The sequence below is a fragment of the Crocodylus porosus genome, unplaced genomic scaffold (genome assembly GCF_001723895.1).
Source record: "Crocodylus porosus isolate Cpor-Errol unplaced genomic scaffold, CroPor_comp1, whole genome shotgun sequence".
Classification (NCBI taxonomy): Eukaryota; Metazoa; Chordata; order Crocodylia; family Crocodylidae; genus Crocodylus; species Crocodylus porosus.
Genome location: NW_017728918.1, coordinates 92,055,497 through 92,067,984, shown reverse-complemented (window position 1 = coordinate 92,067,984; position 12,488 = coordinate 92,055,497). Strand labels below are relative to the sequence as shown.

The 12,488-nt window shown below is 41.9% G+C and overlaps 1 protein-coding gene across 2 annotated transcripts in view; it reads left to right on the top strand.

Annotated features, from left to right (window-relative positions):
- Positions 1 to 12,488, top strand: part of HS3ST5 (heparan sulfate-glucosamine 3-sulfotransferase 5) — a 149,215-nt gene that overhangs the window by 39,717 nt on the left and 97,010 nt on the right. The window contains exon 1 of one of the 2 annotated variants that reach the window (XM_019537938.1): positions 8,829 to 8,899. The exons of the other annotated variant lie outside the window; for it this stretch is intronic. The gene's annotated coding sequence lies outside the window, so the exon portion shown is untranslated. Of the gene's footprint in view, positions 1 to 8,828; positions 8,900 to 12,488 lie in introns of those variants that run through there. 2 annotated transcript variants of the gene reach the window in all.

Genomic DNA, 12,488 nt, shown 5'->3' with positions numbered 1-12,488 from the left:
AGTGAAAAAGTTGAAAGCTGCCTCCAGATTTCAAGCATTTGTGGATTGAGAGAATGTGTGTGTAACAGTAAGGAGGACTTCCCTGGGGTAAAATGAAATAAAACCAAAAATATCTTTGGGAAGGTGTTTTGGTTCTTGTGTGACCTGCACTAGATCAATTTCACTGTGATCCAAGTTAACAAGAAGCTGAGACTGTAAGCATAGTAATAATGATAAGGGTGCATATTAATTGAAAAGTGGGGGCAATCCTCATCACATGATATCCAGAAAACCAACAGTCTTAGATGCAGTTAATTTCCAAAAACACATTGAAAAGCATTTGCATAAGTTCTACAAAAAAAGCATTTTTTTATATCATGATAGATGTTGAAATAAATATAATGGATACATTCCACGAGAAACAAACAGGAGGTTACAGCCTCAAAATACAGCAGAATCCCTGGATACAGTTTTAATGGAATGACAGTGGGTATGTCTACATGTGCATTTGATGCAGGAGCAGTTTACTTATGAGTAAACTACTCATGAGTAAATGCTCCTGGGCAGGCAGCTACATGAGCAGGAAAGTGGGAGCAGATCTGATGCTCATGGCAGCAAACTGCTCCCACTTCCTAGGGCCCTGCAATGGGCCCCTACCACCGCTAGGGGGGAACTGGAGGCAGCAGCTGGCTGGGGCCAGAAAACATCTTGAAAAGGCAGCCCCATGACAGCGGTGGGCCCCCCACCACCCAGGCCCCAGATGAGCCGCAGACCTGCTAGTGGGGACCAGTGCATCAGGTGCAAGAAGTGCCAACCAACCACTGCTTCCTGCACTGTAGCCCCCCTGGATAGCTGCTGATGGACCCCTGCCTCACTGCCTATAGCCAGCACCACTCTCACTGCAGATCTCAGAAAAACACTTTATTGCCATCACAACAAACAGACCCCCCACCTCCACCCTCCCCAACAACAGAGCCCAACATCACTCCTTCACCAACAACAGAGCCCCTCCATCACCCACTCCACCCACCAACAATAAAACAGTCTCTTCTCCATGAAAACTATTTACAATGTGGTTTGTGTGTGTACCCTCCTGGGATGGATGACTGTGGAACGTGAGCACCTAGAGCAGGGGTGGACAAAATGTGGCCCGTGGGCCAGATGTAGCCTGCCAGACCATTCTAGTTGGCCTTCAAGGCCCCTAAACAATTTAGAAAATTAATATTTATCTGCTCCTGGATGCCTATCATGAGGCCCTTGATGGCTTGCCCTCTGCCCGAAATAATTGCCTGCCCCTGACCTAGAGGTTGGAGCCTAGGGTCAGGTGGCCAGCACCCCAGCCTCTGGCCATTCTCCACAGGTGCACATGCTGAAGTGAGGCCAGCAGGTGCAGGGCTCAGCCAGGGGTGACGGCAGCCACTGGTCCCCAGGCATAGGTGTCTTCCCCTCCAACAGCTGGTGGCTAGGGCCAGCACGGCTGGCACGTGGTCCTGACCCTGACGCAGGCAGCTCCAGCTCCACATCCATGTGGAGCCAGGAAGGACAGCAGGGCTGGCCCATGTGGGAGTCTGGGTAGTGGGAGAACTGGGGCAGGGGCCAGGGAAGCGGGTTCTGGCTGGTGGAGGTTACACTAGACATCCACCCAGGCCCACAGGGGGCTTGCTGCTGGGAAGAGGGTGGCTGCCAGGGGTCAGGTGCAGTGCAGTGCGTGGCACAAAGGCAACCACTAGGGCCAGGACAGCATCAAGCACCTGGCAGTGATCCTCTGTGGCCTGTGCTGCCCTGGCCACAATTGCACCCTGCTCCCACAGGGCCTCCACATGCTCCTGCTCCACGGCCATGAGCTACACCCTGAACTTCCAGTTTGCCCAGTCCCATGCCTCCTCACACCAGTCCCATGCATCCTCGCAAGCTGCAAATCAGCAGCATGGCAAATGGGCGCATATGCACTGCATGTGGTTTGCAGTGCCTCGAACAGCTTTGAGGCTTCACAAACTGCACATGCATGCTCGTCTGGATGCACCCCTGCAGAGCAGGGACCAGAACCCAAGTCATTTCTCTCTTTCTGCCTGCCTGAGTGCTACAACTATTAGTCTACAGTCATACTCCCTTTTAATATGCATGACCATCCATGTTCTGATCCCTTCAAATTGGTTTGGGTCCCGTGTCTAGCACTGGAATAGATAGTCCCATGGTCGGACCCAGAAAAAGGCTTTTCTTATGGTCTAATATAAATGGAGGTAGGCATCTGACTACTATTAAAAGGCAAAGTCCAAGTTCCCCTCTCCACATTTCCTATTGGCTAGCTTGGTTCAACTGCCAATCCTATAATCTGTACTGATAATGAAAATTACAGTTGTGCTTCATACAAGAACAGCAAACTGATCTCTGTGTGATCTCCCAGTTTCTAGATATTCTGCTCACTCCTAGACCCCACACTCAGCTTGATCTCCTGGCTTCTTAAACTGGTTTGTCCTCTAATTCTGTTCATCCATTCTGACTTTGATTGCTTCCTCAACCCCTGATTCACTCTGTACTCAGCCAGTCACACCTTGGTATGACACAGGTAGGGAATAGCTTGAGATGGCAAAGAGATGGAACCAAGAGATGGCATACATGAATGCTGGAAACTGCAGTGGGAGAGCAGCAGGAGGGTGGAAGATTGTGCTGATGCACCCTTCCCCTCACCATCCACACAGCCACTGTGTGAGGTGGGATACTGGGTTAGATGACCTATGGTGTGAACCAGTTAACGGTATTTACTTATGTTCTTAGGAGACTCCTACAAATATTATGGCAGGCATAATATCCATAGGAGCCTCACGAGGCCCTTGAGGGTCAAACTTTGTGCCTCCAAACGTTACGTGCTTAGGAAGGATATCTCTAATGGTATATACCTGTATAGGATATGGAGGTACTAAATGGAAGTGGAGGAGGAAATTGAGTTGCTTTATTCACAGGGACTGTGTCTACATGAGATGCTTTACTGCACATTTGACTAATGTAACATGCATTAAGCATCACCATCTACACATGTATAGCAATTACTGTGCATTAAATTAATCTAACGCACCATTTGCTAGTACCAATACATACAAGTACTAAAAAAAAAGTACATTAACTACTGTGCCAAAGCACATGTGTAGACCCTAGCTGGGAGCAAATTGGTCCTGGTCAACCCAGGCAGCAGAGGGCCACAACTAATGCCTGGCTAAGCCCTGATCTCCATGGGGCAGAGGGAGTTGTCTCGGCTCTGGAGGAAGCTGCCTCCCAACTGTGCAGAGATCAGGACCAGCTCCCATGCCCCCTGGTAGCCTAGGGCTGGTACCTGGTGGAGCCTGGAGCTCCCCCTGACTGCTGCAGAGGGGCAGCACAGGGCAGGAGCAGCCCAGGATGGAACTGCTCCTGTGGGGAACAAATTTGGTCCCAATGGCTGTACATTCAGATATATGCCCAGGCACAGTTTAATGTGCATGAATTTTCTACACAGAAAATTTAGACACATTAATTGAACATATAAAAACACCTAAGGATAACTTTTAAGTTATCTCTCACCAGGATATAATCCCACCATTTAAATACAAACAATGTAGTCTAATAACTGACCATCTGACATGTTCAACTGCCTTTTCTTTCAGAGAACAAAATAATTACCCATCCAACAACTCCCCTCACATTCTTCTCAGCTATATGACTTGTTACATGGAAAATCCAGCTTCAATTGTCCAATGAACTCAGTACAAAGAAGTGATTTCTTAGCTAATATAATCTATTTAGGTACTTTTTGGTTAATAAGCTAGAGGGATAATGTCCTCCAACTCTTTTGTCATACAGGAAAATAGCTGCATTCTTAATAAACAGAACTGCAGAAGAGATTATTTCCTGTATGTCAGCATTCAAAACAAAAACAATGGTTTTTAGCTAATCCTTAGTAGTTCCACCTGATTAGCAAACAGGTCTTGATAGCCTGAGCAAAATACTGGTAACTGTAATAGGTATTCTCAAATTATTTTATAATGTACAGATTCATACTAGACAGCAGTCCCACAAAACACAGATTGCCTTCAGTTAAATCATAGCTTCTTTTTAAATGGTCACTTATTTTCTGGAGGTATTTTTGACCTCTAAAACTTTTCTTGTAGATCAGACTATTTTAAAGCAAGAGAAATTTTTTTCTGGAATAAAGTAGTTTATACTTCCCTTTAATTTATTCTATCTCCATCATTATGTTGTCCTTGAAACTATTTTCTGCCTCTGTCTTACAATATAGCCCCGGGACAGCAGTGAAAGTGAAATGATATAGCTCCATAAGCTTTCCTAGCATTTTGTTATTTCCTGCACTTTGTTATTTCAATTTTTTTTAAAATGACAAGCATTGGATTAGCCAAAAGATGAAAGAACAATGAAGATAGGAGATTAAAGATACAAAAGGAAAGAATTTACTTTAAATATTATCACTCTACAGGGCCAATGTTAATCCTTAATCACAGTTACTATTGTGTTAGATAATTCATGTTAGTCAGAGGAAAACCATTTTACGTTATTCTTGCTCTTCTTCTGGGATGGATAAGGTCTTCTGTGTAGGCTTCTTTTCTCTTAATCATGACTCCAAGAAATGTGCTCCTGTAACATTTTCTAAATAGGGGCTTAACAAAGGGCTTAAAGTTAATGGCTTTTTACCTTGAAAAGTTGCATAAAATTAGTAAACTCTTTCTTAAAAATGAATAATATATTCATTTTCTGAACTTTTATACAGATCCATGTGTGCTAGCATTCCACTTCAGAGTGGAATCAAGCAAATCCTGGAAGTGAGGATTTATTGCCAAGTAGGTTATGAAAGAGGGAGATTAGAGGGTATTTTCTCCATCTCTTTCCTTCCATGTATGTTGTACGAATTGTCAAACTCATTTCTTACATGCTATCAAACGAAGGAATTTTTTTTCCACATATATTTTTTCTGGCTGTTCAGTACCAGATTCTATTGCACCCTGCTTCTCCACCATTTTTGTTTTAAATCTCCCTTAGGCTAATGTACAACAGGCTTGGGTTGACTAGTTTGGATCATGGAACCCCAACTCTAGGCATGAAGGAAGGATGGCTCAGATTTGTACCATTGTGAAAAGCATAATGTATAATGTAATCCTTCCTGCACTTTGTTATTCACTATTTGTTCAGTACTAATAGTGTGCTTGGCACTTTACAAGGCAGAAAAATAAACTTAGCTTCTATCCCAAAAAGTTTAGATTCCAAAGACAGATATGGAGGAGAGAGGATATAATGAGAAGCATAGAGGATAGAAAATCATGTCCCTCTGAGTCTCTTCCAGCTGAGCTATTTCTGTGACACTTGCTATTCAGTGCTGGTCAGCTGGCAAAGATCACTGATGAATGCTTCACCAATTTACAAGCCAAGAGCTAAAGCTGTATAGCATTCCCAGACCCTTGCCAGCATCTGCAGCAAGATGGTAGCCTCATTTCAACCCTCATATAAATCAGATCTGCTGTGATGACCTTACATTTGTCTCATAGGCGAAGTACAGACATTCAAAAAAAGCCCACGGTGGAAGTGCTTGAGCAATCATTCTTTACTTAGCGGTGTAAGTTAGAGTGAGTTTGAACTGAACAAACGTTTACCATGTGGCATGGGGGGCTCACACTGGCTGAGGCCAGTAGGTAGGGGGAGCTCTCACATACCTCCCAGCATTCCCTGTGGACTCCCTAGGCTGTCAGAAACTCCCAAGCACAGCCAAGTGGGCAAGCCATCCCTGATTGACTGCCTGACGTGGTGGAGCTTCCTCCCCTGCTGCTTTGTCAGTGACAGGAATCGGGGAATTTATGAGACGCAGGGCTGGAAGGGACCAGCAGACTAAGATCCAGGCAGGGGAATATGTCATCCAAGTGCTGGAAGAGCAGACTCCCTAGAGCCATGATGGAGGGCTGGAAGCACTTGTCCTTCCTGGTGGGATGGGGAGGGGATGGGAGAGAAGGGAAAGGATGCAGGGCAGGATCATTTGGGGCCAGGCTGGACACGGACACACACACATACACACACACACACGCACCCTCCGAGCCCCACTACCCGCACAGAGCCAGCCAGAGCAGCAGCATAGGGCTCCATTCACCTTTTGTTGCACCAGGAATTCTGGGGGAGGGGTGGAAAAGGAGCCCCTTTAGAGGCTACAATAGGGCCTGCCCCTCCCCCCCAAGACTTGAGCTGGGGAGCTGGGGGGAAGCCCATCTGGCAGGTGCGGTCTTTTCCCCTAGCTGCAGTTAGGAGCAACTGCATGGGGCAGGACCACTTTTCACTGCTCTGGGAACTCTGGTGGGGGGAGGTGGAAAAGGAGCCCCCCCCCCAGTCAGGTTTCCCCTCCAACATCTTCCCATCTCAGGCCTTGGCTGGGGCTGGGCCAGGCCCACCTGGCAGGGGGACTTCATTTCTACCAATCCCCCCTGCCACAGTTCCCAGCACAGCTCACAGATTTCAATATCTTCCATGTTGTGGCATTGCAGCTGTGATGGTCCAGAAATTATGCAAGAAGCAAGGATATCTTGAGTGATAACTTTAATTGGACCAACTATGCAGTTGGGATAAAGTAGGACATTGAAATCTGCCAGACCTAAGTAAGCCTTGCCTCTTGCATACTTTCTGGACCATTGCAGCTGGAGGGAGAACATGGGTCTGGATCAGATGCTGTCACTGTCCCAGTTTTGTGACTGCCAGCCTGCCTCTTGTGCAGAACAGATGAGCTCTGCCTGAGGTAAGCAAGCCACCCTGAAAGGGGCCCCTGGGATACTGGCAAATGCAATCTAGATTAGCACCTGATGGAATGTGGCACAGACATACAAAATTAACTTAAAGCACTTTAGTCCTAAAACACAGCCATTGAGGGTTAACTTAGAGTTATATGGACATATATTGGTATATAAAACACAGATTACATCAAAAAAAAATTTTTTCTTGAAGGAATATGTTACCACTCATTAGCATCTTCCAAATGCTAATCCCCATGGAACTTGCATGCTACAGGCATATGAGCATTATTGTAATACATAATTTACAGAAGAGGAAATTGAGAAGGAGGTGTATTTCAAATTATGCAAAACTAATTAGGGATGTCTCAAGCTTTGCATCCAATGGCAGAAACCCTGGGACTGCTTTTCAGAAAGGCTGAGCACCTGCAACTACTATTGATTCCAGCTATTGTGAAAACTCAAAGCTCCGTGTTTCCTGTAAATAGGCAGGAGCTGATCCAAGGGGGTACAGAGACATGGTCTCACACCCCTTTTGGCTCTGTATAGATGAGATCTCAGCATAGGGTCTGACTGGAGCGGCTGCTGTTGCACAGCTCTGGAACCCAGGGATTTGAGCCACATTGCCCTCACTCACTCCCTCCTTTCCCCTGTTTTCCAATTCAGCAGGAAGCACGCAAATAGCAGCAGCTCTGGCCAGACTCTCCCACCAGCTGGTTGACTCAGAGCTCACGGCTCACACAGAGCTCTAGTAGGAGTTCATGGTGACCAGATAGTGAGCTCAGAGCCTAACACACATGTACAGCACAGTCTAATAGGGGTGGCTACACTCTCTTTGTCCCATTCCTGGATCCACTACTGTAAATAGCTATTAGCTGACATGTTGAGACATGACATGTCACATGTGTTCCTGTTTCTTAAGACTGTTAAAATATACATAAAATGGCATGTGATGTAGCTGTCAACATGAAACGTAACACTGAACACTTCTAAATGCCAGTTTCTGTGAGTCTCAGGTTGGGGGGACAAAAAAGTAACATTCCAAATGCATTGACACCTTTGAAAAGTGATGGCTTCAGTGTTAGATAGTGGTAGTTTGCCCTGTTAATCTGAAGTCAGGTGGAAGGTAGGATAGATTTGCCACCTAGACTCACTAAAACAGAGATGTATACGCCTTGATAAGCAGCAGCTTTCTTCATCAGATCCTATGAAGTGGCTAGGAAGCAGAACTTCTAAACAGAAAGCAATGATTAAAATCGAAAGATGAGGGAAAGGGCAGGAAAAATGAGGGGTACTGCTAGGAGAGGCAAGGTGCGTAGTAGAGAGAAAAACAAAGCAGCTTACCCTGACAAGGTCTCTAACCAATAGAACCAGAAATAGAACGTAGGCAGTCCTGACTGCCTTTCCTGAGTCCACGCCACCAGATTATACCTGTATCTAAAGGATGGCAATTGAATACTAAATATTCCAAACCAAAAATAATAAGTAATTAAAACTAATACCATAACATTGAGGGAGCCACACTACTAGTTTCTGATATTTGTTTCCACTTTTCTTGGTCTTCTGTGCACCATTTGCTTGTTATTTTACATGGAAAACATATCACATGGGAAATATTAAAAACCTCAGCACTGCAAAAAGATTCTGAAAGCAAGTTATTTAAAAAAAAATGTTTCCTTGTGCTTTGGGGTTGGACAAAAGAAATAACAGAACTTCATCTCTGATCACTGGGAATGGATTCTTGTCCAATGTGCTAACTAGCCTAATAATATCATGATATGGTTGGCTCCATCTAACTGCTAAATTCAGCTATGGAAAGAGCTAATTATATGAGTAGCAACAATTCCCTTATCTATCATGAACACTTGCTGCTGTTAACTGCATTTCAATGTGCTGAAGATGACAAAGACAATTAAAAATTGTAACCTAAGTGTGGTTTTTTTTCCCTGGAAGTAGCTTTTACACATTTTAAATCTGCTAAAACAGACCTGAAGCAGGTGATGTTAGAACGTGTTTTGAGTTGTTATTGTCAAGGGAACATCATATGCTCTTATTTATATACTGATTACTTTTTCAGGAGAGTTTTGCTAAATTCTTGCTTACTTACTATTCTCTTTCAGTTCTTATACCACACTCCTAACTTGGACCTGGACCTTGCCACTGTAAAACTGGTAAATCTTTTTAAAATTAAGCTCATAGCAAAATAGTTTTCATTTCTGTCATTCCTCATTGCATAGACATACTCACACTGGCTTTGAAATATCCTTAGTAATTTGACGTAGATATAATTGAACTTTCATTGAAGCTAACCCTGATAAAGTCAAGTTGAGATCAGGAAGAAATTTCTCCCATGTCTGACTGGCAAAGAACATTTATTTATTTATTTGTGTATTCATTTTGCCTTCTGTACAATGGGATGTTATCCACTTTCTACAATTATCTGAGTTTATTTTACTGAACTGATTGCCTGTCACCACATCGGCATCGTACGTGCTTGGTGATACTCTTGTTTCTCCTCTTCTCAACTGTGGCATATTGTACTTTTCTGTTTCAATACTTTGCAGATTTTCTTACTTTTTTCCAATAGTTGTTAGGGAATGTTGTCTAGCTAGGGTGGCAGGAGCTGGATTGGACATTGAAATTCTTGCAGAACCTTTTAGATAAATGTTTGTTCCGTGATTGCAGAGGATCAGACTCAGTGATCTAGGAAGTCTATTCCAGTCCTAATTTCCTATGGCCCTAATTTTGCAACAGATATCCGTTGCAGTTGGATTATATCCCATGTCCAATAAAGTAATAAAAGAATCCTCCTAATGAAACAAAACCAAAAAATATAATAAATACTCAATTTACAATAATAAAGCAAAAACGATGTTAGGATTTACTGTATTATTCCATATGAAATTAGAGAGGCCTGAAATTGGAGAACCTAATAACATAAATATAAGGAGAAGTTACCTAAAAATGTTTCACACAGTTACTAAAGGAAAGAAGAAATTTGAGAGAAGGAAAAAAGAAATGTCTGTCAGACCAGAAAGAAGCCTACCAAAAATGATGAGCCTAAATTCAGTATAGACTGAGCAACCAAGTTACAATGATTATGTTTTTGTCATTGGGCTGCAGATTAGCTTCTCAGAGCATTATGATAGTGTCAAATATAAACACATTACTGTAGATAATCACCAGCCAAAAACAACAAAGAGGCCAGATTTATATCTAAGCCTTTTGATGATCAAAGCTTTAATATACTTCATATCTCTTTTATAAAAAATGAATGTAAAATGGCTGTAGCAGTAATATGAAGCCTTACATAATGATTGTTTTAAAATTAAATATAAGCAAACGTATTTAAAATAACAGTTTTCATTAAGTGTAAGGCCCAAGAAGCCAGCAACAAAGAGTGGAAATAGGTAGGATGAAAGTATCATCCTTAGGTCATTTATACTATATTTGTAATGAATCCTTTCCCACATTAAAATAAAAGGCTAAAAGTATCTCATAAAAGTGGCTTCTAGTAAAAGATAACCATTTTTCAGTTCATGTTGCTGGGCTCCAAAAGGAAATCTGCTGGCATCAGAATTTTTGCTACAAGTAGGTGGATTTACATTTTTGCTAGTCTGATTTAAAGTGTTTACTAGCAGGGCTGTGAAAACAAGAGATTCTATTTACTACAATGTTATCAACTGTTCAAAACAGAACATATATTTTTTAATTGCCATCTTATGTGTTTTTGTGTGAGGATTGAAGGTTGCACCAAAGAACTTTTTTTCACATTTATATAAACAATTTTAAATATTCCTATGACATCTAAGCCAGTATGCTCAGGTAATCCATTCTTCTTTATTTGGTCTTTAGAGCAAAGAAAAATGAAAATTATTATTAATTTTCAGTGTATTGCTGAAAGTACATGTGAAGGTTCAGGCAGGTTAATCATCCTTTCCACAATAACGAGAAATTAATACTCAAATCATCTATATTTTATACACTGTGTATTCAGCAATGTCATTTAAAACTTAATCCTGCAAGAATTATTGGACCTCTCAAGTGAATATTGATCTAATTCTTGCAGTACAATGACACTGTCAATGTCTTTATCTTTTATAAGACAACATGATGTGTGGGCAGGTTATAATGATAGTGAATGATAGGGGAATGTTCTTAAACTGAAAAAAATAAATTTTCTATTTGAAGCTAATGAAGATTGGAAGCAAAAAGCATTACATATTTTCTTATGGGAAAATGATTAAATAATTTTTGGATTGTGAACTTTAACCTATTTAGGAAAATTATGTTAAACTTTAATTTAAACTCTATTTTCAATATACAAGATGAGATCATGACTACCTTAGCTTTGACCTGTGTGCTGATCAGTTTACCTAAGTGAACAAAGATGGAATATAACTTTTTTTTTCCTATAATTATTTACTATTTATTGTATTTGCTTTGTCATAAGCAGTGATTCAGAGAGCGAGAGAGAGAGATTTCTTTTCATAGTTATTTGTTAAACTCAATGTAGCTTGACATTGGAAATGTTTACTTGGACTACATCTTTGGAATGTTCTTCCCCAGTGCTAAGAGTGGGTAAATCAAAGCCATAGGAAAAAAATTACTTCATAATGAATGTTTAAGTACTTTTCTGAGCCTAGTATTTTAAATGCTAGTGAAAACTTTTTTGTGTGTGTGCTAAGCCTTTGGCTAAAATGACATTCAGGACCTGTTCATTTCCTCTCAAGATAAATCTATTCATTCTTGGCCTCCCCAAGACGTATTTGTGCCACTGCTTTTTGTCCCCAGGCAGGTCCCTGCATGTGTACTCTGACACACGGAAAAGGGACCCAGGTGGGGAAGGGAAGGCTAGAGCCAGCACCCATACTGGCCCCAGCAGCCTTACCTGGGGTCTAGGGGTTAGCTAAAGCTGTCTGTTTCTTACTATTCTGTGTATTGTTGGATTTTTGTATATGTAGCCTCAGATTTACACCTCACACGTGGTGATTTCTTGTGGCATAGTACCTTCACTGTCAGCGTCTGAAAGTACAGTTCAAACCCAAAATTAAAATGACAAAGCATTGAGAGTCATTATGAAAGAAAGAACACTCAGGTTGTCTTCTCCTCTAGAGAAGTCAATGCTAAGATTTGATCCAAAAACATTCCACTCTAACAAAAAATTGTGCCCACTATAAGAGAGCTAATCAGAGAATACACAGGGGAAGAGTAGTGATAGGCTAGCTTAGGTTGTTAAATATAGAGATGATAAATATTAAAGTAGACAGGGAGCTGAGATTTCACTATTATTTCTACTATATTCCTGCCTTCTCCCACCGCTTGCCAACCATCCAGCTGCTCACTCTTTCTCTTTGTCTCTCTCATTCCCCTTCCCCTTTCAACAAGCAGCACTACAGCTGGTGGGTGCCTCAGGTCTTCTAGTGACCTTTATACCACTTTGAAAGATGCAACAACTGCTTTAATATAGTCAAGTATCATGGGTAAGAATGATTGATGTTGATAATCTTGTCCTCCTGTAGGAGCTAGTCTGGGAAAAGTGCACAAATATCTTAAAAGATTGAAAACAGAATTTCCCCGTTGTGCATTGGATGCTTTATATCAGTGTAAAAAATTAATCTGTTTGAGTTTTAAAAACATGACCTGGAACATGCTGCAATTGACAGCACTGGAAGAGAAAATATACCAGATTTTCTGCTGTTACATTCTTGGAGACTACAAAAAGAAAATTGATTTAGGAAGCTGTAGATTTTATATATA